This window comes from Arachis stenosperma, chromosome 2 (genome assembly GCF_014773155.1).
Source record: "Arachis stenosperma cultivar V10309 chromosome 2, arast.V10309.gnm1.PFL2, whole genome shotgun sequence".
Lineage (NCBI taxonomy): Eukaryota > Viridiplantae > Streptophyta > Magnoliopsida > Fabales > Fabaceae > Arachis > Arachis stenosperma.
Genome location: NC_080378.1, coordinates 55,863,030 through 55,889,233, shown reverse-complemented (window position 1 = coordinate 55,889,233; position 26,204 = coordinate 55,863,030). Strand labels below are relative to the sequence as shown.

Genomic DNA, 26,204 nt, shown 5'->3' with positions numbered 1-26,204 from the left:
AGCCAATTCTTTGGGTTCGGGTTCACACTTTGATCATGGTTCTTGGTGATCCATGCATTGGCATAGAACTCTTGAACCATTAAGATTCCGACTTGTTGAATGGAGTTGGTAAGAACTTCCCAACCTCTTCTTCGGATCTCATGTCGGATCTCCGGATATTCACTCTTTTTGAGTGAAAAAGGGACCTCGGGGATCACCTTCTTCAAGGCCACAACTTCATAGAAGTGGTCTTGATGCACCCTTGAGATGAATCTCTCCATCTCCCATGACTTGGAGGTAGAAGCTTTTGCCTTCCCTTTCCTCTTTCTAGAGGTTTCTCCGGCCTTGGATGCCATAAATGGTTATGGAAAAACAAAAAGCAATGCTTTTACCACACCAAACTTAAAAGGTTTGCTCGTCCTCGAGCAAAAGAAGAAAGAAAAGAGTAGAAGAAGAAGAAATGAGGAAGAAGGGAATGGCTTTTGTGTTCGGCCAAAGAGGGGGAGAAGTGGTATTTAGGTTGTGTGAAAATGAAGGAGTGAAGAAGGGTTTATATAGGAGAGGAGGGGCTTATGGTTCGGTCATGTATGGGTGGGTTTGGGAGGGAAAGTGGTTTGAATTTGAATGGTAAGGTAGGTGGGGTTTTATGAAGGATGGATGTGAGTGGTGAAGAGAAAGATGGGATTGGATAGGTGAAGGGTTTTTGGGGAAGAGGTATGGAAGTGATTGGTGAATGGGTGAAGAAGAAAGAGGGTGGTGGGGTAGGTGGGGATCCTGTGGGGTCCACAGATCCTGAGGTGTCAAGGAAAAGTCATCCCTGCACCAAATGGCATGCAAAATCACGTTTTGAGCTAATTCTGGCATTAAACGCCGGGCTGGTGCCCATTTCTGGCGTTTAACGCCAGGTTCTTGCCCTTTCCTGGCGTTTAACGCCAGTCTGGTGCCCCTTTCTGGCGTTAAACGCCCAGAATGGTGCCAGACTGGGCGTTAAACGCCCATCTGCTAGCCTCACTGGCGTTTAAACGCCAGTAGGTTCTTCCTCCAGGGTGTGCTGTTTTTCTTCCTGTTTTTCATTATGTTTTTGCTTTTTCAATTGAATTTGTGACTTCTCATGATCATCAACCTACAAAATAAAATAAAATAACAAAGGAAAAATATAAATATAACATTGGGTTGCCTCCCAACAAGCGCTTCTTTAATGTCAGTAGCTTGACAGAGGGCTCTCATGGAGCCTCACATTTTCTCAGAGCAATGTTGGAACCTCCCAACACCAAACTTAGAGTTTGAATGTGGGGGTTCAACACCAAACTTAGAGTTTGGTTGTGGCCTTCCAACACCAAACTTAGAGTTTGACTGTGGGGGCTCTGTTTGACTCTGATTTGAGAGAAGCTCTTCATGCTTCCTCTCCATGGTGACAGAGGGGTATCCTTGAGCCTTAAACACAAAGGATTCTTCATTCACTTGAATGATCAGTTCACCTCTATCAACATCAATCACAGCCTTTGCTGTGGCTAGGAAGGGTCTGCCAAGGATGATAGATTCGTCCATGCACTTCCCAGTCTCTAGGACTATGAAATCAGCAGGGATGTAATGGTCTTCAATCTTTACCAGAACATCCTCTACAAGTCCATAAGCTTGTTTTCTTGAATTGTCTGCCATCTCTAGTGAGATTTTTGCAGCTTGTACCTCAAAGATCCCTAGCTTCTCCATTACAAAGAGAGGTATGAGGTTTACACTTGACCCTAAGTCACACAGAGCCTTCTTGAAGGTCATGGTGCCTATGGTACATGGTAGTGAAAACTTCCCAGGGTCTTGTCTCTTTTGAGGTAATTTCTGCCTAGACAAGTCATCCAGCTCTTTGGTGAGCAAAGGAGGTTCGTTCTCCCAAGTCTCATTTCCAAATAACTTGTCATTTAGCTTCATGATTGCTCCAAGGTATTTAGCAACTTGCTCTTCAGTGACATACTCATCCTCTTCAGAGGAGGAATACTCATCAGAGCTCATGAAGGCAGAAGTAAGTCCAATGGAATCTCTATGGTCTCATTTTGAGCCTCAGATTCCCATGGTTCCTCATTGGGGAACTCATTGGAGGCTAGTGGACGTCCATTGAGGTCTTCCTCAGTGGCGTTCACTTCCTCTCCTTCCTCTCCAAATTCGGCCATGTTGATGGCCTTGCACTCTCCTTTTGGGTTTTCTTCTGTATTGCTTGGAAGAGTACTAGGAGGGAGTTCAGTAATTTTCTTGCTCAGCTGTCCCATTGTGCCTCCAAATTCCTGATGGAGGACCTTGTTTCAGTCATGAAACTTTGAGTGGTTTGATTAGATCAGAGACCATGGTTGCTAAGTCAGAGTGGTTCTGCTTAGAATTCTCTGTCTGTTGCTGAGAAGATGATGGAAAAGGCTTGCCATTGCTAAACCTGTTTCTTCCACCATTATTGTTGTTGAAACCTTGTTGTGGTCTCTGTTGATCCTTCCATGAAAAATTTGGGTGATTTCTCCATGAAGAATTATAGGTGTTTCCATAGGGTTCTCCCATGTAATTCACCTCTTCCATTGAAGGGTTCTCAGGATCATAGGCTTCTTCTTCAGATGAAGCATCCTTAGTACTGCTTGGTGCATTTTGCATTCCAGACAGACTTTGAGAAATCAGATTGACTGTTGGGTCAATATCTTGTTCTGAGCCAGAATGGCATTCAGAGTATCAATCTCAAGAACTCCTTTCTTCTGATTAGTCCCATTGTTCACAGGATTCCTTTCAGAAGTGTACATGAATTGGTATTTGCAACCATTTCAATCAGCTCTTGAGCTTCTGTAGGCGTCTTCTTCAATGAAGAGATCCTCCAGCAGAGCTATCCAAAGACATCTTGGACAGTTCAGAGAGACCATCATAGAAAATACCTATGATGCTCCATTCAGAAAGCATGTCAGAAGGACATTTTCTGATCAATTGTTTGTATCTTTCCCAAGCTTCATAGAGGGATTCTCCATCCTTCTGTCTGAAGGTTTGGACTTCCACTCTAAGCTTACTCAATTTTTGAGGTGGAAAGAACTTTGCCAAGAAGGCATGACTAGCTTTTCCCATGAGTCCAGGCTTTCTTTAGGTTGTGAGTCCAACCATGTTCTAGCTCTGTCTCTTACAGCAAAAGGGAATAGCATAAGTCTGTAGACCTCAGGGTCAACCCCATTAGTCTTGACAGTGTCACAGATTTGCAAGAACTCAGCCAAAAACTGATGAGGATCTTCCAATGGAAGTCCATGAAACTTGCAATTCTGTTGCATTAGAGAAACTAATTGAGGCTTAAGCTCAAAGTTGTTTGCTCCAATGGCAGGGATAGAGATGCTTCTCCCATAGAAGTCGGGAGTAGGTGCAGTAAAGTCACCCAGCACCTTCCTTGCATTGTTGGCGTTGTTGTTGTTTTCGGCTGCCATGTGTTCTTCTTCTTTGAAGATTACTGTTAGGTCCTCTGCAGAGAGTTGTGCCTTAGCTTCTCTTAGCTTTCGCTTCAGGGTCCTTTCAGGTTCAGGATCAGCTTCAACAAGAATGCCTTTGTCTTTGTTCCTGCTCATATGAAAGAGAAGAGAACAAGAAAGTGTGAAATCCTCTATGTCACAGTATAGAGATTCCCTGAGGTGTCAGAGGAAAAGAAAAATAGAAGACAGAGGTAGAAAATTTGAACTTATCAAGAAAGATGGAGTTCGAATTGTGCATTGAGGAATAGTGTTAGTCCATAAATAGAAGGATGTGAGAGGAGGGAAGGTGATTTTCGAAAATTAAGTAAAAGAATTTGAAAACATTTTGAAAAACATTAATTAATTTTCGAAAATAAGAGTGGGAAAGAAATCAAGTGATTTTTGAAAAAGATTTTGAAATTAGAAGTCAAAAGATTTGATTGAAAACTATTTTGAAAAAGATGTGGTTAAAAAGATATGATTGAGAAGATATGATTTGAAAACAATTTAAAAGATTTGATTTTAAAAATTAATGACTTGCCTAACAAGAAAAGATATGATTCAAACATTAAACCTTTCTCAACAGAAAAGGCAACATACTTGAAATGTTCAATCAAATCATTAATTGTTAGCAAGTATCTTTGAAAAAGAAAGAAATTGATTTTGAAAACATTTGATTGAAAAGATATGATTTGAAAAGATTTGATTTTGAAAAACTTTGAAAACTTGAAAAAAAATTGATTTGAAAACAAAATCCTCCCCCTTGTGCCATCCTGGCGTTAAACGCCCAGAATGGTGCACATTCTGGCGTTTAACGCCCAATGCACTACCTTTTTGGGCGTTAAACGCCCAACCAGGCACCCTGGCTGGCGTTTAAACGCCAGTCTGTCCTTCTTCACTGGGCGTTTTGAACGCCCAGCTTTTTCTGTGTAATTCCTCTGCTGCATGTTCTGAATCTTCAGTTCCCTGTACTATTGACTTGAAAATAGAACCAAGATCAAATAAACAATGCATGCAAGACACCAAACTTAAAATTAGACACTAGACTCAAACAAGAAACATAAAATATTTTTGGTTTTTATGATTTTGAAATTTTTTTTGTGCTTTTTCGAAAATTAAGTGGAAAAGAAAATAAAGGTATCAAAATTCTTAATGAGAATTCCAGGAATCATGCAATGTTAGTCTAAAGCTTCAGTCTAAAGGAATTAGACATGGCTAGCCAAGCTTCAGCAGGACATTGCATTCAAGAGCTAAATTGATGAGAATCAATCAGCTTTGGTGATGATAAGAACATCACCTTGAAACACTAGAATTCATTCTTAAGAACTTTGCAGAAAAATACCTAATCTAAGCAACAAGATGAACCGTCAGTTGTCCATACTCGAACAATCCCCGGCAACGGCGCCAAAAACTTGGTGCACGGAATTGTGATCATCAATGGCGCCATCAACATGGTACGCTCATTGCAATCTCAACTCTTCATCAAAACTCTGCACAACTAACCAGCAAGTGCACTGGGTCGTCCAAGTAATAAACCTTACGCGAGTAAGGGTCGATCCCACGGAGATTGTTGGTATGAAGCAAGCTATGGTCACCTTGTAAATCTTAGTCAGGCAGACTCAAATGGGTATAGATGATATACGAATAAAACATAAAGATAAAGATAGAGATACTCATGTAATTCATTGGTGGGAATTTCAGATAAGCGCATGAAGATGCTGTGTCCCTTCTGTCTCTCTGCTTTCCTACTGTCTTCATCCAATCCTTCTTACTCCTTTCCATGGCAAGCTTATGCAAGGGTTTCACCGTTGTCAGTGGCTACCTCCCATCCTCTCAGTGGAAATGTTCAACGCACCCTGTCACGGCACGGCTATCCATCTGTCGGTTCTCGATCAGGCCGGAATAGAATCCATTGATTCTTTTGCATCTGTCACTAACGCCCCGCCCTCAGGAGTTTGAAGCACGTCACAGTCATTCAATCATTGAATCCTACTCAGAATACCACAGACAGGTTAGACCTTCCGGATTCTCTTGAATGCCGCCATCAGTTCTTGCCTATACCACGAAGACTCTGATCTCACGGAATGGCTGGCTCGGTTGTCAGGCGAGCACTCGGTTGTCAGGCGATCAACCATGCATCGTGTATCAGGAATCCAAGAGATAAACATTAGAGCCTTGTTTGCTTGTAGAACAGAAGTGGTTGTCAGGCACTCGTTCATAGGTGAGAATGATGATGAGTGTCACATAATCATCACATTCATCATGTTCTTGGGTGCAAATGAATATCTTAGAACAAGAACAAGCGGAATTGAATAGAAGAACAATAGTAATTGCATTAATACTCGAGGTACAGCAGAGCTCCACACCTTAATCTATGGTGTGTAGAAACTCCACCGTTGAAAATACACAAGAACAAGGTCTAGGCATGGCCGAATGGCTAGCCTCCCAAAGAGGGTTCAATCATAAAAACATGATCAAAAGATCCTAAGATTCAAAGATTCAATAGTAAAAGGTCCTACTTATAGAGAACTAGTAGCCTAGGGTTTACAGAGATGAGTAAATGACATAAAAATCCACTTCCGGGCCCACTTGGTGTGTGCTTGGGCTGAGCAATGAAGCATTTTTCGTGTAGAGACTCTTCTTGGAGTTTAAACGCCAGCTTTTGTGCCAGTTTGGGCGTTTAACTCCCATTTTGGTGCAAGTTCCAGCGTTTAACGCTGGGAATTCTGAGGGTGACTTTGAACGCCGGTTTGGGCCATCAAATCTTGGGCAAAGTCTGGACTATCATATATTGCTGGAAAGCCCAGGATTTCTACTTTACAACGCCGTTGAGAGCGCGCCAATTGGGCTTCTGTAGCTCCAGAAAATCCACTTCGAGTGCAGGGAGGTCAGAATCCAACAGCATCTGCAGTCCTTTTCAGTCTCTGAATCAGATTTTTGCTCAGGTCCCTCAATTTCAGCCAGAAAATACCTGAAATCACAGAAAAACACGCAAACTCATAGTAAAGTCCAGAAAAGTGAATTTTAACTAAAAACTAATAAAAATATACTAAAAACTAACTAAATCATACTAAAAACATACTAAAAACAATGCCAAAAAGCGTACAAATTATCCGCTCATCACAACACCAAACTTAAATTGTTGCTTGTCCTCAAGCAACTGAAAATCAGATAAGATAAAAAGAAGAGAATATACTATAGACTCCAAATTATCAATGAAACTTAGCTCCAAATTAGATGAGCGGGACTAGTAGCTTTTTGCCTCTGAACAGTTTTGGCATCTCACTTTATCCTTTGAAATTCAGAATGATTGGCTTCTTTAGGAACTCAGAATCCAGATAGTGTTATTGATTCTCCTAGTTAAGTATGATGATTCTTGAACACAGCTACTTTATGAGTCTTGGCCGTGGCCCAAAGCACTCTGTCTTCCAGTATTACCACCGGATACATACATGCCACAGACACATAATTGGGTGAACCTTTTCAGATTGTGACTCAGCTTTGCTAGAGTCCCCAATTAGAGGTGTCCAGGGTTCTTAAGCACACTCTTTTTGCCTTGGATCACAACTTTATTTCTTTCTTTTTCTTTTCTTTTTCTTTCTCCCTTGTTTTTTTCTTTTTTGTTTTTTCCTTCTCTTTTTTTTTTTATATTCACTGCTTTTTCTTGCTTCAAGAATCATTTTTATGATTTTTCAGATCCTCAGTAACATGTCTCCTTTTTCATCATTCTTTCAAGAGCCAACAATTTTAACATTCAACAAATTCAAAAGACATATGCACTGTTCAAGCATACATTCAGAAAACAAAAAGTATTGCCACCACATCAAACTAATTAAGCTAGTTTTAAAGATGAATTCGAAATCCTGTACTTCTTGTTCTTTTGTGATTAAAAACAGTTTTCATTTAAGAAAGGTGATGGATTCATAGGACATTCATAACTTTAAGGCATAGACACTAAGACACTAATGATCACAAGACACAAACATGGATAAACATAAGCACTAAAATTCGAAAAATAGAAAAATAAAGAACAAGGAGATTAAAGAACGGGTCCACCTTAGTGATGGCGGCTTGTTCTTCCTCTTGAAGGTCTTATGGAGTGCTTGAGCTCCTCAATGTCTCTTCCTTGTCTTTGTTGCTCCTCTCTCATGATTCTTTGATCTTCTCTAATTTCATGGAGGAGGATGGAATATTCTTGGTGCTCCACCCTTAGTTGTCCCATGTTGGAACTCAATTCTCCTAGGGAGGTGTTCAGTTGCTCCCAATAGTCTTGTGGAGGAAAGTGCATCCCTTGAGGCATCTCAGGGATCTCATGATGAGATGGGTCTCTTGTTTGCTCCATCCTTTTCTTAGTGATGGGCTTATCCTCTTCAATGGGGGTGTCTCCTTCTATGTCAACTCCAACTGAATAACAGAGGTGACAAATGAGGTGAGGAAAGGCTAACCTTGCCAAGGTGGAGGACTTGTCCGCCACCTTATAGAGTTCTTGGGCTATAACCTCATGAACTTCCACTTCTTCTCCAATCATGATGCTATGAATCATGATGGCCCGGTCTAGAGTAACTTCGGACCGGTTGCTAGTGGGAATGATTGAGCTTTGGATAAACTCCAACCATCCTCTAGCCACGGGCTTGAGGTCATGCCTTCTTAGTTGAACCGGCTTCCCTCTTGAATCTCTCTTCCATTGGGCGCCCTCTTCACAAATGTCAGTGAGGACTTGGTCCAACCTTTGATCAAAGTTGACCCTTCTAGTGTAAGGATGTTCATCTCCTTGCATCATAGGCAAGTTGAATGCCAACCTCACATTTTCCGGACTAAAATCTAAGTATTTCCCCGAACCATTGTAAGCCAATTCTTTGGGTTCGGGTTCACACTTTGATCATGGTTCTTGGTGATCCATGCATTGGCATAGAACTCTTGAACCATTAAGATTCCGACTTGTTGAATGGAGTTGGTAAGAACTTCCCAACCTCTTCTTCGGATCTCATGTCGGATCTCCGGATATTCACTCTTTTTGAGTGAAAAAGGGACCTCGGGGATCACCTTCTTCAAGGCCACAACTTCATAGAAGTGGTCTTGATGCACCCTTGAGATGAATCTCTCCATCTCCCATGACTTGGAGGTAGAAGCTTTTGCCTTCCCTTTCCTCTTTCTAGAGGTTTCTCCGGCCTTGGATGCCATAAATGGTTATGGAAAAACAAAAAGCAATGCTTTACCACACCAAACTTAAAAGGTTTGCTCGTCCTCGAGCAAAAGAAGAAAGAAAGAGTAGAAGAAGAAGAAATGAGGAAGAAGGGAATGGCTTTTGTGTTCGGCCAAAGAGGGGAGAAGTGGTGTTTAGGTTGTGTGAAAATGAAGGAGTGAAGAAGGGTTTATATAGGAGAGGAGGGGCTTATGGTTCGGTCATGTATGGGTGGGTTTGGGAGGGAAAGTGGTTTGAATTTGAATGGTAAGGTAGGTGGGGTTTTATGAAGGATGGATGTGAGTGGTGAAGAGAAAGATGGGATTGGATAGGTGAAGGGTTTTTGGGGAAGAGGTATGGAAGTGATTGGTGAATGGGTGAAGAAGAAAGAGGGTGGTGGGGTAGGTGGGGATCCTGTGGGGTCCACAGATCCTGAGGTGTCAAGGAAAAGTCATCCCTGCACCAAATGGCATGCAAAATCACGTTTTGAGCTAATTCTGGCATTAAACGCCGGGCTGGTGCCCATTTCTGGCGTTTAACGCCAGGTTCTTGCCCTTTCCTGGCGTTTAACGCCAGTCTGGTGCCCCTTTCTGGCGTTAAACGCCTAGAATGGTGCCAGACTGGGCGTTAAACGCCCATCTGCTAGCCTCACTGGCGTTTAAACGCCAGTAGGTTCTTCCTCCAGGGTGTGCTGTTTTTCTTCCTGTTTTTCATTCTGTTTTTGCTTTTTCAATTGAATTTGTGACTTCTCATGATCATCAACCTACAAAATAAAATAAAATAACAAAGGAAAATATAAAATATAACATTGGGTTGCCTCCCAACAAGCGCTTCTTTAATGTCAGTAGCTTGACAGAGGGCTCTCATGGAGCCTCACATTTTCTCAGAGCAATGTTGGAACCTCCCAACACCAAACTTAGAGTTTGAATGTGGGGGTTCAACACCAAACTTAGAGTTTGGTTGTGGCCTTCCAACACCAAACTTAGAGTTTGACTGTGGGGGCTCTGTTTGACTCTGATTTGAGAGAAGCTCTTCATGCTTCCTCTCCATGGTGACAGAGGGGTATCCTTGAGCCTTAAACACAAAGGATTCTTCATTCACTTGAATGATCAGTTCACCTCTATCAACATCAATCACAGCCTTTGCTGTGGCTAGGAAGGGTCTGCCAAGGATGATAGATTCGTCCATGCACTTCCCAGTCTCTAGGACTATGAAATCAGCAGGGATGTAATGGTCTTCAATCTTTACCAGAACATCCTCTACAAGTCCATAAGCTTGTTTTCTTGAATTGTCTGCCATCTCTAGTGAGATTTTTGCAGCTTGTACCTCAAAGATCCCTAGCTTCTCCATTACAAAGAGAGGTATGAGGTTTACACTTGACCCTAAGTCACACAGAGCCTTCTTGAAGGTCATGGTGCCTATGGTACATGGTAGTGAAAACTTCCCAGGGTCTTGTCTCTTTTGAGGTAATTTCTGCCTAGACAAGTCATCCAGCTCTTTGGTGAGCAAAGGAGGTTCGTTCTCCCAAGTCTCATTTCCAAATAACTTGTCATTTAGCTTCATGATTGCTCCAAGGTATTTAGCAACTTGCTCTTCAGTGACATACTCATCCTCTTCAGAGGAGGAATACTCATCAGAGCTCATGAAAGGCAGAAGTAAGTCCAATGGAATCTCTATGGTCTCATTTTGAGCCTCAGATTCCCATGGTTCCTCATTGGGGAACTCATTGGAGGCTAGTGGACGTCCATTGAGGTCTTCCTCAGTGGCGTTCACTTCCTCTCCTTCCTCTCCAAATTCGGCCATGTTGATGGCCTTGCACTCTCCTTTTGGGTTTTCTTCTGTATTGCTTGGAAGAGTACTAGGAGGGAGTTCAGTAATTTTCTTGCTCAGCTGTCCCACTTGTGCCTCCAAATTCCTGATGGAGGACCTTGTTTCAGTCATGAAACTTTGAGTGGTTTTGATTAGATCAGAGACCATGGTTGCTAAGTCAGAGTGGTTCTGCTTAGAATTCTCTGTCTGTTGCTGAGAAGATGATGGAAAAGGCTTGCCATTGCTAAACCTGTTTCTTCCACCATTATTGTTGTTGAAACCTTGTTGTGGTCTCTGTTGATCCTTCCATGAAAAATTTGGGTGATTTCTCCATGAAGAATTATAGGTGTTTCCATAGGGTTCTCCCATGTAATTCACCTCTTCCATTGAAGGGTTCTCAGGATCATAGGCTTCTTCTTCAGATGAAGCATCCTTAGTACTGCTTGGTGCATTTTGCATTCCAGACAGACTTTGAGAAATCAGATTGACTTGTTGGGTCAATATCTTGTTCTGAGCCAGAATGGCATTCAGAGTATCAATCTCAAGAACTCCTTTCTTCTGATTAGTCCCATTGTTCACAGGATTCCTTTCAGAAGTGTACATGAATTGGTTATTTGCAACCATTTCAATCAGCTCTTGAGCTTCTGTAGGCGTCTTCTTCAAATGAAGAGATCCTCCAGCAGAGCTATCCAAAGACATCTTGGACAGTTCAGAGAGACCATCATAGAAAATACCTATGATGCTCCATTCAGAAAGCATGTCAGAAGGACATTTTCTGATCAATTGTTTGTATCTTTCCCAAGCTTCATAGAGGGATTCTCCATCCTTCTGTCTGAAGGTTTGGACTTCCACTCTAAGCTTACTCAATTTTTGAGGTGGAAAGAACTTTGCCAAGAAGGCATTGACTAGCTTTTCCCATGAGTCCAGGCTTTCTTTAGGTTGTGAGTCCAACCATGTTCTAGCTCTGTCTCTTACAGCAAAAGGGAATAGCATAAGTCTGTAGACCTCAGGGTCAACCCCATTAGTCTTGACAGTGTCACAGATTTGCAAGAACTCAGCCAAAAACTGATGAGGATCTTCCAATGGAAGTCCATGAAACTTGCAATTCTGTTGCATTAGAGAAACTAATTGAGGCTTAAGCTCAAAGTTGTTTGCTCCAATGGCAGGGATAGAGATGCTTCTCCCATAGAAGTCGGGAGTAGGTGCAGTAAAGTCACCCAGCACCTTCCTTGCATTGTTGGCGTTGTTGTTGTTTTCGGCTGCCATGTGTTCTTCTTCTTTGAAGATTACTGTTAGGTCCTCTGCAGAGAGTTGTGCCTTAGCTTCTCTTAGCTTTCGCTTCAGGGTCCTTTCAGGTTCAGGATCAGCTTCAACAAGAATGCCTTTGTCTTTGTTCCTGCTCATATGAAAGAGAAGAGAACAAGAAAGTGTGAAATCCTCTATGTCACAGTATAGAGATTCCCTGAGGTGTCAGAGGAAAAGAAAAATAGAAGACAGAGGTAGAAAATTTGAACTTATCAAGAAAGATGGAGTTCGAATTGTGCATTGAGGAATAGTGTTAGTCCATAAATAGAAGGATGTGAGAGGAGGGAAGGTGATTTTCGAAAATTAAGTAAAAGAATTTGAAAACATTTTGAAAAACATTAATTAATTTTCGAAAATAAGAGTGGGAAAGAAATCAAGTGATTTTTGAAAAAGATTTTGAAATTAGAAGTCAAAAAGATTTGATTGAAAACTATTTTGAAAAAGATGTGGTTAAAAAGATATGATTGAGAAGATATGATTTGAAAACAATTTTAAAAAGATTTGATTTTAAAAATTAATGACTTGCCTAACAAGAAAAGATATGATTCAAACATTAAACCTTTCTCAACAGAAAAGGCAACATACTTGAAATGTTCAATCAAATCATTAATTGTTAGCAAGTATCTTTGAAAAAGGAAAGAAATTGATTTTGAAAACATTTGATTGAAAAGATATGATTTGAAAAAGATTTGATTTTGAAAAACTTTGAAAACTTGAAAAAAAATTGATTTGAAAACAAAATCCTCCCCCTTGTGCCATCCTGGCGTTAAACGCCCAGAATGGTGCACATTCTGGCGTTTAACGCCCAATGCACTACCTTTTTGGGCGTTAAACGCCCAACCAGGCACCCTGGCTGGCGTTTAAACGCCAGTCTGTCCTTCTTCACTGGGCGTTTTGAACGCCCAGCTTTTTCTGTGTAATTCCTCTGCTGCATGTTCTGAATCTTCAGTTCCCTGTACTATTGACTTGAAAATAGAACCAAGATCAAATAAACAATGCATGCAAGACACCAAACTTAAAATTAGACACTAGACTCAAACAAGAAACATAAAATATTTTTGGTTTTTATGATTTTGAAATTTTTTTTGTGCTTTTTCGAAAATTAAGTGGAAAAGAAAATAAAGGTATCAAAATTCTTAATGAGAATTCCAGGAATCATGCAATGTTAGTCTAAAGCTTCAGTCTAAAGGAATTAGACATGGCTAGCCAAGCTTCAGCAGGACATTGCATTCAAGAGCTAAATTGATGAGAATCAATCAGCTTTGGTGATGATAAGAACATCACCTTGAAACACTAGAATTCATTCTTAAGAACTTTGCAGAAAAATACCTAATCTAAGCAACAAGATGAACCGTCAGTTGTCCATACTCGAACAATCCCCGGCAACGGCGCCAAAAACTTGGTGCACGGAATTGTGATCATCAATGGCGCCATCAACATGGTACGCTCATTGCAATCTCAACTCTTCATCAAAACTCCGCACAACTAACCAGCAAGTGCACTGGGTCGTCCAAGTAATAAACCTTACGCGAGTAAGGGTCGATCCCACGGAGATTGTTGGTATGAAGCAAGCTATGGTCACCTTGTAAATCTTAGTCAGGCAGACTCAAATGGGTATAGATGATATACGAATAAAACATAAAGATAAAGATAGAGATACTCATGTAATTCATTGGTGGGAATTTCAGATAAGCGCATGAAGATGCTGTGTCCCTTCCGTCTCTCTGCTTTCCTACTGTCTTCATCCAATCCTTCTTACTCCTTTCCATGGCAAGCTTATGCAAGGGTTTCACCGTTGTCAGTGGCTACCTCCCATCCTCTCAGTGGAAATGTTCAACGCACCCTGTCACGGCACGGCTATCCATCTGTCGGTTCTCGATCAGGCCGGAATAGAATCCATTGATTCTTTTGCGTCTGTCACTAACGCCCCGCCCTCAGGAGTTTGAAGCACGTCACAGTCATTCAATCATTGAATCCTACTCAGAATACCACAGACAAGGTTAGACCTTCCGGATTCTCTTGAATGCCGCCATCAGTTCTTGCCTATACCACGAAGACTCTGATCTCACGGAATGGCTGGCTCGGTTGTCAGGCGAGCACTCGGTTGTCAGGCGATCAACCATGCATCGTGTATCAGGAATCCAAGAGATAAACATTAGAGCCTTATTTGCTTGTAGAACAGAAGTGGTTGTCAGGCACTCGTTCATAGGTGAGAATGATGATGAGTGTCACATAATCATCACATTCATCATGTTCTTGGGTGCAAATGAATATCTTAGAACAAGAACAAGCGGAATTGAATAGAAGAACAATAGTAATTGCATTAATACTCAAGGTACAGCAGAGCTCCACACCTTAATCTATGGTGTGTAGAAACTCCACCGTTGAAAATACACAAGAACAAGGTCTAGGCATGGCCGAATGGCCAGCCTCCCAAAGAGGGTTCAATCATAAAAACATGATCAAAAGATCCTAAGATTCAAAGATTCAATAGTAAAAGGTCCTACTTATAGAGAACTAGTAGCCTAGGGTTTACAGAGATGAGTAAATGACATAAAAATCCACTTCCGGGCCCACTTGGTGTGTGCTTGGGCTGAGCAATGAAGCATTTTTCGTGTAGAGATTCTTCTTGGAGTTTAAACGCCAGCTTTTGTGCCAGTTTGGGCGTTTAACTCCCATTTTGGTGCCAGTTCCGGCGTTTAACGCTGGGAATTCTGAGGGTGACTTTGAACGCCGGTTTGGGCCATCAAATCTTAGGCAACGTATGGACTATCATATATTGCTGGAAAGCCCAGGATGTCTACTTTACAACACCGTTGAGAGCGCGCCAATTGGGCTTCTGTAGCTCCAGAAAATCCACTTCGAGTGCAGGGAGGTCAGAATCCAACAGCATCTGCAGTCCTTTTCAGTCTCTGAATCAGATTTTTGCTCAGGTCCCTCAATTTCAGCCAGAAAATACCTGAAATCACAGAAAAACACACAAACTCATAGTAAAGTCTAGAAAAGTGAATTTTAACTAAAAACTAATAAAAATATACTAAAAATTAACTAAATCATACTAAAAACATACTAAAAACAATGCCAAAAGCGTACAAATTATCCGCTCATCATGAACCTTATGGAAACACCTATAACTCATCATGGAGAAATCATCCAAATTTCTCATGGAAGGATCAACAAAAGCCTCAACAAGGCTTTAACAATGGTGGACGTAATAGGCTGGGCAATAGCAAGCCATATCCATCATCTTCTCAGCAACAGACAGAGAATTCTGAACAAAACACTTCTAATTTAGCCAATGTAGTCTCTGATCTGTCAAAGGCCACTTTCAGTTTCATGAGTGAAACAAGATCCTCCATTAGAAATCTGGAGGCACAAGTGGGCCAGCTGAGTAAGAAAGTCATTGAAACTCCTCCCAGTATTCTCCCAAGCAATACAGAAGAGAATCCAAAAGGAGAGTACAAGGCCATTGACATAGTCAATATGGCCGAATGCACAAGGGAGGAGGAGGACGAAAATCCTAGTGAGGAAGACCTCCTGGGACGTCCCTCAAGCAAGAAGGAGTTTCCTATTAAGGATCCAGAGGAATCTGAGGCTCATATAGAGACCATAGAGATTCCATTAAATCTCCTTCTACCATTCATGAGCTTTGAAAACTATTCATCATCTGAAGAGGATGAAGAAGTGACTGGAGAGCAAGTTGCTCAATATTTAGGAGCTATCATGAAGCTGAATGCCAAGTTATTTGGTAATGAGACTCGGGAAAGTGAACCTCCCTTGCTCATTAATGAACTGGATACTTGGATTCAGAAAATTCTACCTCAAAAGAAACAAGATCCTGGCAAGTTCTTAATACCTTGTACCATAGGCACCATGACCTTTGAAAAAGCTCTGTGTGATCTGGGGTCAGGGATAAATCTTATGCCACTCTCTGTAATGGAGAAGCTGGGGATCATTGAGGTACAGCCTGCCTTGTTCTCATTACAATTGGCAGACAAGTCATTAAGACAAGCTTATGGATTAGTAGAGGACGTGTTAGTAAAGGTTGAAGGCCTTTACATCCCTGCTGATTTCATAATCTTAGACACTAGGAAGGAAGAGGATAATTGCATCATTCTTGGAAGACCTTTCCTAGCCACAGCAGGAGCTGTGATAGATGTCAACAGAGGTGAATTAGTCCTTCAATTGAATGGGGACTACCTTGTGTTTAAGGCACATGGCCATCCCTCTGTGACAGAAGAGAGTAAGCATGAAGAGCTTCTCTCAGTTCAGAGTCAAGAAGAGCCCACACAGTCAAACTCTAAGTTTGGTGTTGTGAGGCCACAACCAAACTCTAAGTTTGGTGTTAAGATCCCATATCCAAACTCTAAGTTTGGTGTTGGCAACTATACAACATTGACCTGATCACCTTGTGGCTCCATGAGAGCCACTGTCAAGCTATTGACATTAAAGAAGCGCTTGTTGGGAGGCAACCCAATTTTATTTATCTAATTTTTATTTTATTGTTATTTTGTGTTTTATTAGGTACATGATCATGAGGAGTCATGAAAAAATCATAAAAATTAAAAACAGAATAAAAAACAGCAGAAAAAATTCTTCACCCTAGAGGACGCACAGGCTGGCGTTCAACGCCAGTAAGATGCATCTGGCCGGCGTTCAACGCCAGAACAGAGCATCATTCTGGCGCTGAACGCCAGAAACAAGCAACATTCTGGCGCTGAACGCCAGGAATGTGCCCAGAGAGGAAAAACTGGCGCTGAACGCCAGTAACAAGCATGAAACTGGCGTTCAACGCCAGAAACATGCTTTACATGGGCGTTGAACGCCCAGAAAGTGCACCAATGGGCGTTTAAACGCCAGAATGGTGTGCAAAGGCAATTTACATGCCTATTTGGTGCAGGGATGGAATTTCTTGACACCTCAGGATCTGTGGACCCCACAGGATCCCCACCTACCATATTCCCACCTTACCTCCTAATCCTAATTACACTCTCCTAATCCTATTTTACTCTTCCCCATGACACTCTTCACCAATCACCTCAATCTCTTTTCCCAATTACCCCCTTCACCACTCACATCCATCCACTCTTCCCCATAAACTCCACCTACCTTCCAAAATTCAAAAACATTTTCCCACCCATTCCCACCCTAAATGGCCGAATACACACTACCCTCTCTCACTATAAATACCCTTCCATTCTACTTCATTTTCACCCAACACAAACCCCTCTTCTTCACAAGGCCGAACCTACATCTCTTCCTCTCTACCATATTCCCTTCTTCTTCTTCTTCTCTTCTTTCTTCTCTTGCTCGAGGGCGAGCAATATTTTAAGTTTGGTGTGGTAAAAGCATAGCTTTTTTGCTTTTCCATTACCATTAATGGCACCTAAGGCCAGAAAAACCTCAAAGGGAAGACAAAAGCTTCCACCTCTGAGTCTTGGGAGATGGAAAGACTCATATAAAGCCGTCATAGCTCAGTGGTAGAATATGTGGCTGCAAATCAAGAGATCCCTGAGATACCTCAGGGGATAAATTGTCCTCCACACAAATATTGGAAGCAACTAAGGGTAGAAACACCAAAATTACTAGGAATCATTCAACAGAAGCAAGGAAGAGACATAGAGGAGCTCAAAGAGCACCATTGGACCTTCAAGAAGGCGCCACCCTCACTCAGGTGGATTCATTTCTTGTTCTTATTTCTTTCTGCTTTTCGGTTTTTATGCTGTGTTTATCTATGTTTTGTGTCTCTACTTCATGATCATTAGTATGTAGTAACCATGCCTTAAAGCTATGAATAAATTCCATTAATCCTTCACCTCTCTTAAAAGAAAAATGTTTTAATTCAAAAGAACAAGAAGTACATGAATTTCGAATTTATCCTTGAATTTAGTTTAATTATATTGATGTGGTGACAATACTTTTGTTTTCTGAATGAATGCTTGAACAGTGCATATGTCTTTTGATCTTGTTGTTTATGAATGTTAAAATTGTTGACTCTTGAAAGAATGATGAACAAAGAGAAATGTCATTGATGATCTGAAAAATCATGAAATTGATTCTTGAAGCAAGAAAAAGCAGTGAAAAAGAAGGCTTGCGAAAAAAAAAAAAGAAGGAGCAGTAGAAAAAGCCAATAGCCCTTAAAACCAAAAGGCAAGGGTAAAAAGGATCCAAGGCTTTGAGCATCAATGGATAGGAGGGCCCAAGGAAATAAAATCCAGGCCTAAGCGGCTAAATCAAGCTGTCCCTAACCATGTGCTTGTGTCATGAAGGTCCAAGTAAAAAGCTAGAGACTGAGTGGTTAAAGTCGTGATCCAAAGCAAAAAAAGAGTGTGCTTAAGAGCTCTGGATACCACTAACTGGGGACTCTAGCAAAGCTGAGTCACAATCTGAAAAGGTTCACCCAGTTATGTGTCTGTGGCATTTATGTATCCGGTGGTAATACTGGAAAACAAAGTGCTTAGGGCCACGGCCAAGACTCATAAGTAGCTGTGTTCAAGAATCAACATGCTTAACTAGGAAAGTCAATAACACTATCCGAAATTCTAAGTTCCTAGAGAAGCCAATCATTCTGAACTTCAAAGGAAAAAGTGAGATGCCAAAACTGTTCAGAAGCAAAAAGCTACAAGTCCCGCTCATCTAATTATAATTAATATTCATTGATATTCTGGAATTTATAGTATATTCTCTTCTTTTATCCTATTTGATTTTCAGTTGCTTGGGGACAAGCAACAATTTAAGTTTGGTGTTGTGATGAGCGGATAATTTATACGCTTTTCGGCATTGTTTTTAGGTAAATTTTAGTAAGTTCAAGCTACTTTTAGGGATGTTTTCATTAGTTTTTATGTCAAATTCACATTTCTGGACTTTACTATGAGTTTGTGTGTTTTTCTGTAATTTCAGGTAATTTCTGGCTGAAATTGAGGGACTTGAGCAAAACTCTGAAAAAAGGCTGACAAAAGGACTGCTGATGCTGTTGGAATCTGACCTCCCTGCACTCAAAATAAATTTTCTGGAGCTACAGAACTCCAAATGGCGCGCTCTTAACGGCGTTGGAAAGTAGACATCCAGAGCTTTCCAGCAATATATAATAGTCCATACTTCATTCGGAAATTGACGACGTAACTTGGCGTTGAACGCCAAGTACATGCTGCTGTCTGGAGTTAAACGCCAGAAAAACGTCATGATCCGGAGTTGAACGCCCAAAACACGTCATAACTCAGAGTTCAACTCCAAGAGAAGCCTCAGCTCGTGGATAGATCAAGCTCAGCCCAAACATACACCAAGTGGGCCCCGGAAGTGGATTTATGCATCAATTACTTACTCATGTAAACCCTAGGAGCTAGTTTATTATAAATAGAACTTTTTACTAGTGTATTAGACATCTTGGGACGATTAGTTCTCAAATCATGGGGGCTGGCCATTCGGCCATGCCTGAACCTTTTACTTATGTATTTTCAACGGTGGAGTTTTTGCACACCATAGATTAAGGGTGTGGAGCTCTGCTGTACCTCAAGTTTTAATACAACTACTATTACTTTTTATTCAAATCTCTCTTATTCTTATTCCAAGATATTCATTCGCACCCAAGAACATGATGAATGTGATGATTATGTGACGCTCATCATCATTCTCACCTATGAACGCGCGTGATTGACAACCACCTACGTTCTACATGCAACAGAGCTTGAATGTGTATCTCTTAGATTCCCCAACAGAATCTTCGTGGTATAAGCTAGATAGATGGCGGCATTCATGAGGATCCGGAAAGTCTCACCTTGTCTGTGGTATTCCGAGTAGGATCCTGGGAATCCGGAAAGTCTAACCTTGTCTGTGGTATTCCGAGTAGGATTCCGGTAATGAATGACTGTGACGTGCTTCAGACTTGCAAGTGCTGGGCGTTAGTGACAGACGCAAAAGAATCAAGGGATTCTATTCCAGTAGGAGCGGGAACCAACCAGTGATTAGCCGTGCTGTGACAGAGCGCGTGAGCGTAGTTTTCACTGCGAGGATGGGATGTAGCCTTCGGCCAGTGTGATGCCTCCAGACGATTAGCCATGCGAGTGACAGCCGCAGAGGACCATTTTCCCGAGAGGATACAAAGTAGCCATCGTCGAAAGGTGAACCCCTATACACAGCTTGCTATGGAAAGGAGTAAGAAAGATTGAGTTGAAGCAATAGGAAAGTAGGCGTTCTTGAGCCATACAGTATCTCCATTCGCTTATCTGAAATTCCCACCAATGAATCTGCATAAGTATTCTATCCCTTTTATTATTTCTATTTTCTTATTTCTATTTTCGAAACCATAAACCAATTTAATCTGCCTAACTGAGATTTACAAGGTAACCATAGCTTGCTTCATACCAACAATCTCTGTGGGATCGACCCTTACTCGCGTAAAGTTTATTACTTGGACGACCCAGTACACTTGCTGGTTAGTTGAACGGAGTTGTGTCCACACATAAGCGCCATAATAATGATTTCATACAAATACAAAAGAATATGGATCACAATTTCGTCCACCACACTCCCTTGTGCTCTTCTTTGAATTCTTCCACCTCTTCGCAAGCTTCTTCAATATCAGCCTCTTCCTCTTAGTAGCTTTCTTCCACTTCAATTTCTTCTACATTGCTCACCAAGGGCATGGGAGGTTGTGCTTCTTCTTCTTTAATTTCCATCTCTTGATTAACCTCTTCCAAGTCTTCAACCATGACATGCCTTGGAGGTTGTACACCCTCCTCAACATCAATTTCAAACGTCTTGGAAGGAGAATCTATGACTTGACTTTCCCATGGAGGTTCTGCATCTCCTAAGTCTTTAACCACTTCCTCTTCTTCGGTAATTTCGGCTTTCTCCACTTGCTCTAATACAAAATCACAATCCTTAGTTTCCACCAAAGTTTCCAATCTCTCTTTCATACTACGCTCCTCACTTGGTTCTCTACGGGTGGCCATGGGTGTATCTGGAATATTCAAGTATTGGGAGGCTAATCGATTTACTACCTCGGTTAAGGCAGTCGGGAATTCTAGTACATCCCTTTTCATCTTTGCTTGCCCTTGAAGAAGACCACGAAGAATTCTTGAGGGTTCATTACTTGGGAGGAAGGGTTCATGATAGGAAGGTGGTTCATCTTGATAAGGATATAGAGATGGTTCATCTTGATAGGGATATGGAGGTGGTATATATTGAGGTGGTGGTTCTTGAGAATAATTGGGTTGGAATTGGGGTGGTTCTATGTATGGTTCGTTTAGCTCATAAGGTGGTTGGTATGGTGGATATGGATTAGGGTCATATGAAGGTGAATGGTGGAAAGGGGCTTGTGAGTTTGGTGGTCCAAAGTTATGTTGAGGAGGGGGTTCATAGGCGTATGGTGGTGGTTGTTGATAATCAAAAGAGCGCTCACCATAGCCATTATCTTGATATGCTTCTTGGAATGCCTTTTGGTCATAGTATGTTGGCAGAGGCTGTTGCCAAGAGGGTTGATCAAATTCCTGTGGCTCCTCCCACCTTTGATTCTCCCATCCTTGATGCATGTTCTTATTGTAATCTCCTCTTCCTGCAATATGATTATAACTAAATTCATAGCCAAAGGGGTGAGAGTTCATAGTAGTAAGAGAAAAATAAAAACAAAACTAAATAAGCAAGCAAAATAAAATAAAATAAAATAAGATAAGAGAAAAGGTTTGAAAAATATTTGATTTTAAGATTAGAAAAGATAAGATAAGTTAGTTAAGAGAAGATAAGTTTTTAAATTAAGAAGTTTTGAAATTTAAATTTTGAATTTGAAAATTAAATTTTGAAATTTGAAATTTGAATTTTAAATTTTGAATTTTGAATTTTGAATTTTGAATTTTTTAATTGAAATTTGAAATTTTATTTTAGAATAAGATAAGATAAGATTTTGAAAAAGATTTGAATTTTGAAATTTAAAGCTAAGATAAGATAAGATAAAAATTTTAAAATAAAAATCTAAATTTTTTTTGTAATTTTCGAAAAAAATCAATTAAAATAAAGAGAAAATATTTTTTTGAATTTAATGAGGAAAGATAAAAACAATAAAATGACACCAAACTTAAAGTTTTTAGATCAAAACGAAGAAAACAACCAAGAAGAACTTGAAAGTCAAGATGAACACGAAGAACAACTTGAAGATCAAGAAAGAACAAGGAACATTATTTTCGAAAATTTTAATAACTAAATAAAAACCAATAACCTCTTAATTTAAGAAAAAGCAAAAATAAAAGAAAAAATAAAAACAAATAAACAAGCAAAAAGCAAATATTTACAATAACCAATAATAAGGCACACGTTTGCAATTCCCCGGCAACGGTGCCATTTTGACGATCGGATTTTCTATCGGTAAAGAATTTCACAAATATAATCGCGTTGTAAGTATAGTTTCTAAACCAATAGAGAATCCTTTCGTACAAAAGTTTGGTTGTCACAAGTAACAAACCCCTAATAAAATTAATAACCGAAGTATTCAAAACTCGGGTCGTCTTCTCAAGGAATTGCAGGGAGGTGTTCTTATTATTGGTTATGGAAAAAGTATCTTTTTGGGGTTTTTAAATAGGTTGAACAAGAAAAGTAAATTGCAAGAAATTAAATTAATAACTAATAAAGCTCTTGGCAAGGTATGAGAATTAGAAGTCCTATCCTAGTTATCCTTATCAATTGTGATGAGAATTGGCTTTTGCTCCCACCTTATTAACCTCTAACTATGAAGTTAAGTTAAGTGAATGAATCAATTTGATTCCTCAGATCCTAGTCAATTCCTAAGAAAAGACTAGAGTTATTGGAATTTAAATTAATTAGCAAATATAACAATTATCAATCACAATGAGTTTGATAACTCAAGCGTCTCCAATTAATTAACTAAAGCCAAAAGGGAAAATAAATCATAAATAGAGTAAAACAATCATAAGTCTGAAATACCTCAAATTATATTAATTAAGAAAATCCTAACATGAAAAGTTCATAAGCTAATTTGGCAACATAAATCAAATACAAATAAAAGCATTAGAATAAATAAAAGCATAAAAGGAATTAAAGTAAAGGAACATTGAACCTGATATGAAGAAGATGAGATAATCCTAAAATTAAGAGAAATTCTAAATCCTAAATCCTAAGAGAGAGGAGAGAACCTCTCTCTCTAAAAAATATATCTAAAACCTAAAATTGAGAATTGTCAGCCTCTCCCATGAATGGATGCATTCCCCCACTTTATAGCTTCTAATATGTGTTTTCTGGACCAAAAACTGGGTCAGAAACAGCCCAAAAATCACTGATTGTGAATTCTGTCACATACAGGTCGCTGCAAAGTCTCGCGGAAGCATCGTCCATGCGTTAGCGTGGATTGGGTTTTTCTAGGTCACGCGTCCGCGTGATCCACGCGTTCGCGTCACTTGGCTTCGTGGAAGCTATGGCAAATTATATATCTTTGTGAAGCCCCAGATGTTAGCTTTCCAACACAACTAAAACCGTATCATTTGGACTTCTGTAGCTCAAGTGATGATCGTTTTAGTACCAGGAGGTCAGGCTGGACAGCATTAGCAGTTCCTTCAGTTTCTTGTATTCCTTCCACTTTTGCATGCTTCCTTTCCATCCTCTAAGCCATTCCTGCCCTATAATCCATGTAATCACTTAACGCACATATCACGATATCTAATGGTAATAAGAGAGGATTAATATTAGCAAATATAAGGCCAAAGAAGCATGTTTTCAATCATAGCACAAAATCAGGAAGGAGAATGTATAGCCATGCAAATCATATGAATAAGTGGGTGAAGAATTGATAAAAACCACTCAATTGAGCACAAGATAAACCATAAAATAGTGGTTTATCATCACCCTACAACCCCAAAACCCCCCAAGGCTGCCTCATTTGCTCATTGTGGCCGAAAATCATCAAGAGAAAAAGGAGAGAAAAGTTCTTAGTTTCAAATCTTCAAAGCTTGATTTCTCCTGAACTAAAACTCAAATCAAAATTCCAATCCGACCAAAATGATCCTCTCTTCTTTTTCTACATAATTATATGAGTTATCAAGGCTGGAATCAAGGTGAGTTGGCTGCATCATCTCCCTTTTGCTTCTGTTTCAAGGAAACATGCTTAAACATGTGTTTTCTTGATGTTCTTCCTTAGGAATCATGCTTAATTTGACTTGAGGGCTAAGAAACGTTAATTTCCAGCAAGTCTAAAGTGAGATATCTCTTCCTAACGTGCTGAGGGAGATTTGGTCAGTTGAGAGTTTCTGGATTTAAAGTTGTTCTTGATGTGATTTAGGAGGAAAAAGTGCTTAAGGACCACCTGAAAGTATAACCCAAATGTTTTTTTTTTAAAAAAAAGTACCTCAAAAAATAACTACGCTTTTAACAATGAATCAGGCTCATATAATAAATAATAGGTAATAATTAGGAAGACAAGTTGTTAGCGCTCAATTTCCAGTATGATCATGACATACCAAAAATTGGATCGTTACATCCTTTCCCTCTTTGGTGGCCATCCTGAAAGGGGAGAAAAAGACGAAAGATTAAGCCCAAAAATAAAGCAATTAGAATATAGGTAGGGGCTAATACCAAATAAAAGTGAGATTCTCAAATACATGGTAGCTACAAGATGTCAGTGAGAAAATAATATAAGCAAAGGTCATGTCAACTAAATACCAAAAAAGTCAAGAAGCACCCAAAATAATGCAAGAAATATACAACAGTTGAGTAAGAATATTCAACACCAATAGTATAATATCAAACTTAGAAAAAAAATAAGAATAAGCAACAAAGTTAAAATGCAATAAATGAAAGTATGCAAATGCAATAAATAAAGGAGAATAAAGATGAGAAGGGAAAGGAATGAAGAAGAAGAAAGGTAGAAAAAAAGAAGAATGAAAGAAGAAAGAAGAAGAAAGGAAAAGAAACTGGGCAAAACAGGACGCGAATGCGATGCGCGAGCGTTGATCACGCGTGTGTGTGAAAACAGAAACAGGCAAGTGACGCGTGAGCGTCATCCACGCGCACGCGTGGATAGCAAAATGAGGAGTCGACGCGTACACATCAGTCACGCGTACGCGTGAAAAGTAGAAAAAGAGAAGGTGACGCAAACGCGTCAGTCACGCGTACGCATGGATGTGAATTGTGCTCCTCGCACAACACTCGCACAATTCCAGCGTAAGTCTCTGGTTTTTATACCAGGGATGGCAGCATGAAGATACAACGCGTGTGCGTCCTCCACGCTCACGCGTGGGAGGAAAAAAATGCAGATGATGCATACGCATCAACGATGCGCACGCGCGGGTTGGGTTGTGCGCATGGCACCCCACCCACATGGTTCCGGCGCAACTCTCTAGTTTTTGTACCAGAGGTTGAAGCATTAAATATGATGCATGCGCGTCGGCCATGCGCACGCGTGAGCTTTTTTTTTTTATAATTGATGGCGGAAAAATTGAATTCTGCACAAACTAACCGGCAAGTGTATCGATCGTATCAAGCAGTAAAACTCACAAAAATGAGGTCGATCCCATAGGAATTGATGGATCAAGCAATTTTAGTTGGGTGATTAATCTAGTCAAGATGACAGTTGGTGATTTGAGTGGATATTGATTAACAGAAAGTAAATTGCAAGAAATTAAAGTGCTGAATGTAAATTGCTTGAAATGTAAAGTGTTGGAAGTAAATTGACAGAAACTTAAATGGCAAGAAACTTTAATGGGCTGAACCTTAAACTGCAAGAAATGTAAATAACTTGAATTTTAAAGTGCAAGAAAATAAAATTGTTGAATCTAAATTGCAGTGAAACTTAAATTACATGAATTCTAAAAGGGAATTGGGTGCAGGAAATCAAAACAGCAGTGAACAACTTAAATTGAAGTGAATGCAAAGAGATCTGAATTGAAGAAATTCAAAGAAAATAATTCATCAGGGATTGGAGATATCATAATCCATCATGAATTAAATGGGTCTCAACTCCTTTCTCAATCATATGAGTAGATCTATGGCGGATTGAAATTGATTGGATCCCAATTCCTTGGCAATCCAATCTCTCTAATCACAATCAATCTTGCCAATTCCTTGATCTAATTGTCATGAGAAGAGTTAGAGCACATTCTCTTATCCATAAGCCACACAATCTCTCAAAACCTAAATTCCTCCCGAATAGTGTTGGTTAAGAGAGTTGTGGAGGATAGAGCTCCAATTCTAATGCAAGTGATTCCCCTTCTGAGGCTCACACAAGCATTCAGCTGAATTAGACCCCCTTTCGGAGTGAATAATTCACACTCGAAACAGAAGATATACTATAGCTACCCAAGCGGATTGAGAAGAAGAAGAATTTTATTGATTTATTATGATACCAATAGAGCTCCTCCCCCTAATGAATTTGGGGTATAGTTCATCATTGCTCAAGTAAAAACAGAAAAACAGAAAAATGTAGAAAAGTGCAGAAGAGAAGAATTCAAAGAAAATGAGTGCAGAGTTTCCCAATTAGGGTC

The 26,204-nt window shown here is 40.1% G+C and overlaps 2 non-coding genes across 2 annotated transcripts; both read left to right on the top strand.

The window, feature by feature from the left end:
* Positions 1-2,895: 2,895 nt before the first annotated feature.
* LOC130964849 (small nucleolar RNA R71) lies at positions 2,896-3,003 on the top strand. The gene has a single exon (XR_009080917.1). It is a non-coding gene; the product is annotated as a small nucleolar RNA R71 (small nucleolar RNA).
* An 8,169-nt stretch (positions 3,004-11,172) lies between these two features.
* Positions 11,173-11,280, top strand: LOC130964847 (small nucleolar RNA R71). The gene has a single exon (XR_009080915.1). It is a non-coding gene; the product is annotated as a small nucleolar RNA R71 (small nucleolar RNA).
* Positions 11,281-26,204: the final 14,924 nt, after the last annotated feature.